General features: G+C 31.6%; 1 long non-coding RNA gene across 1 annotated transcript in view; it reads left to right on the plus strand.

The window, feature by feature from the left end:
* The first annotated feature begins 200 nt into the window (after positions 1–200).
* Positions 201–2051, plus strand: part of LOC107659799 (uncharacterized) — a 12147-nt gene continuing 10296 nt past the window's right edge. Inside the window, exon 1 of the long non-coding RNA XR_001630951.1 lies at positions 201–238. This is a non-coding gene — a long non-coding RNA (uncharacterized LOC107659799). The remainder of the gene's footprint in view (positions 239–2051) is intronic.

Consider the following 2051-nt stretch of genomic DNA (forward strand, 5'->3'; position numbering starts at 1 on the left):
TATTTCTTATTCACATTTTTTAATAGTTTGTGATTGTTTATTATGTTAAGTACTTTGTGAAGCTCCTTTAAAGCGGCTCATTTATAAAGTTATTCTGTCTCTCAGATGCTGTAAGTCAGCTTTGCTCACATTCATTACTCTTTTACAGAGAGGACAATCCCAGAATGCATTGCACAAGATCTCTGGAAAAAGAAAAAAAAAATCCATTGAAGATGGGAGAAATGTTGATTATATAGAGGTGTGTATAATTTATTCTGAGATGTATTGATAAAATGTGCAGTCCAATTTAAAAACAGAGTATTTTATCAGCCTTTAGTGTGCTGCTTTCATGTTTGTTAGTGTGCTGTGTTGCTTTCTCAGTCTCTTGTGTGTCACATGACCAGGGTTATTTATTATGTATTTATTAGAAGTGTGTTTTATGTTTTAGAAGCTTTGTTTTAATATTTTGATGTTCTTAAACACTCATTATGAAATGAGTTTCAAGCTTGTTTTGACTGCCTTCTATAATATGCAGTTATCAGGGAGTGTTATCAGAACATTCCTCCAGTAATGTTAATAAAACATTCATTCAAAGTTATCTGGTTTTTAATAACGTTCTCAAAACATTAGCACAAAAACATAATTCATTCTTTTTTTTTTCTTTCATTTGAACGTTCGTCTAACGCTTTTTAAATGTTGCTACTTGTTTCAGAACATTCAAAAGTAACGTTCACATAATGTTTGCAAAATGATACAATGGAACGTTTCCGTAACGTTCGAATAACCAAGAAAGAACAATTCAAGAACACTCAGAAATAATGTTTTCATAACTTGATGGGAACATTACCAAAACATTCTTAGAACACGTTTTTGTTAGCTGTTTCAGTTCAGTTTACATGAAGAAATGTTGGAAACCGAGTCTTTTAAGTTGAAATAGAAGATTAAATGCATGTTGAGAATTGTAATATTTAGGATGCTTGCAGTACAAAATATAACGATGTTCTACTAAGTAACATTAGTAATCATTCTAGAATATATTAAATGAAATTGACACATGAAACTAACTTGATATTTATTACTTAGTTTGATCAGCAAGTGTAAATGCCTTTACTTTTTTACCACATTCCTTCACTACAATTTTACCTGCTTTGCAAAAATCAGGCGACCAGTTTCCAAACTTGTCAGAATTTCCAGAGAGTGTTTCAAATCAGTCCCTTATGAGTCTGTACCAGTGTTAATTTTGACAGCAAATTTTGATTTAGTTTTAGTCATAGTCTTTTGACTAAAATGCCATTTAGTTTTAGTCATATTTTAGTCATCTTTTTAGTTTTAATCGACTAAATATCATACAATTTTAGTTGACTAAATCACTAAAATGGCATTTAGTTTTAGTCATATCTTAGTCATCTGAATTGTTTTTAGTTTTAGTCTAGTTTTAGTTTTTAGGTTTTAGTCGACTAAATCTACAGTAAATTTAGTCGGCTAAAATCTAATGGGTTTAGTTACAGTGCGTTTATTAAGCATTTCTCTAAAATTTCCAAACTCATTATATACAATAGGTTTGATATTAAGGTTTTATCATGATAGACACTGATTTAACTGCGGTGACACATAACATGCCTTTATGTTAAAATTAAATAAAACCACTTCTCATAAAATATGGGCTGTAATGCTGGACAGAATGATGATTTTATTAATCATCTCCAATCTACACACTCATACTCTGAACAGAATCTGATGTTTTTCAGTGAATTGAACAGATATGATTAGAAGCGCATCTGAATGTCACAGATTGTCTGTGAATGAAGACATTGTCACAGCTACAGAAGCATTACTCCGTACAGAAACATCTGGAAAGTACATGGTGCATGTAATGCATCCTCAGCCGCTCGGTTCCCTGAGAGAGACATTATTCTCAAAAAAACCACGACATTCAGAAACACGTCCCGCATCAGTGCATGCTATTTTAAAGAAGACGTTAAACAAAATCAAATGCATTTTTCTGCATTTCTTGTCTTTTCTGATGATCACATAATTCACATCTCACAATCCACTCGAGTAAAAGTCTAGCA

This window comes from Sinocyclocheilus anshuiensis, unplaced genomic scaffold, assembly GCF_001515605.1.
Source record: "Sinocyclocheilus anshuiensis isolate Anshui unplaced genomic scaffold, SAMN03320099.WGS_v1.1 scaffold519, whole genome shotgun sequence".
NCBI classification, from domain to species: Eukaryota; Metazoa; Chordata; class Actinopteri; order Cypriniformes; family Cyprinidae; genus Sinocyclocheilus; species Sinocyclocheilus anshuiensis.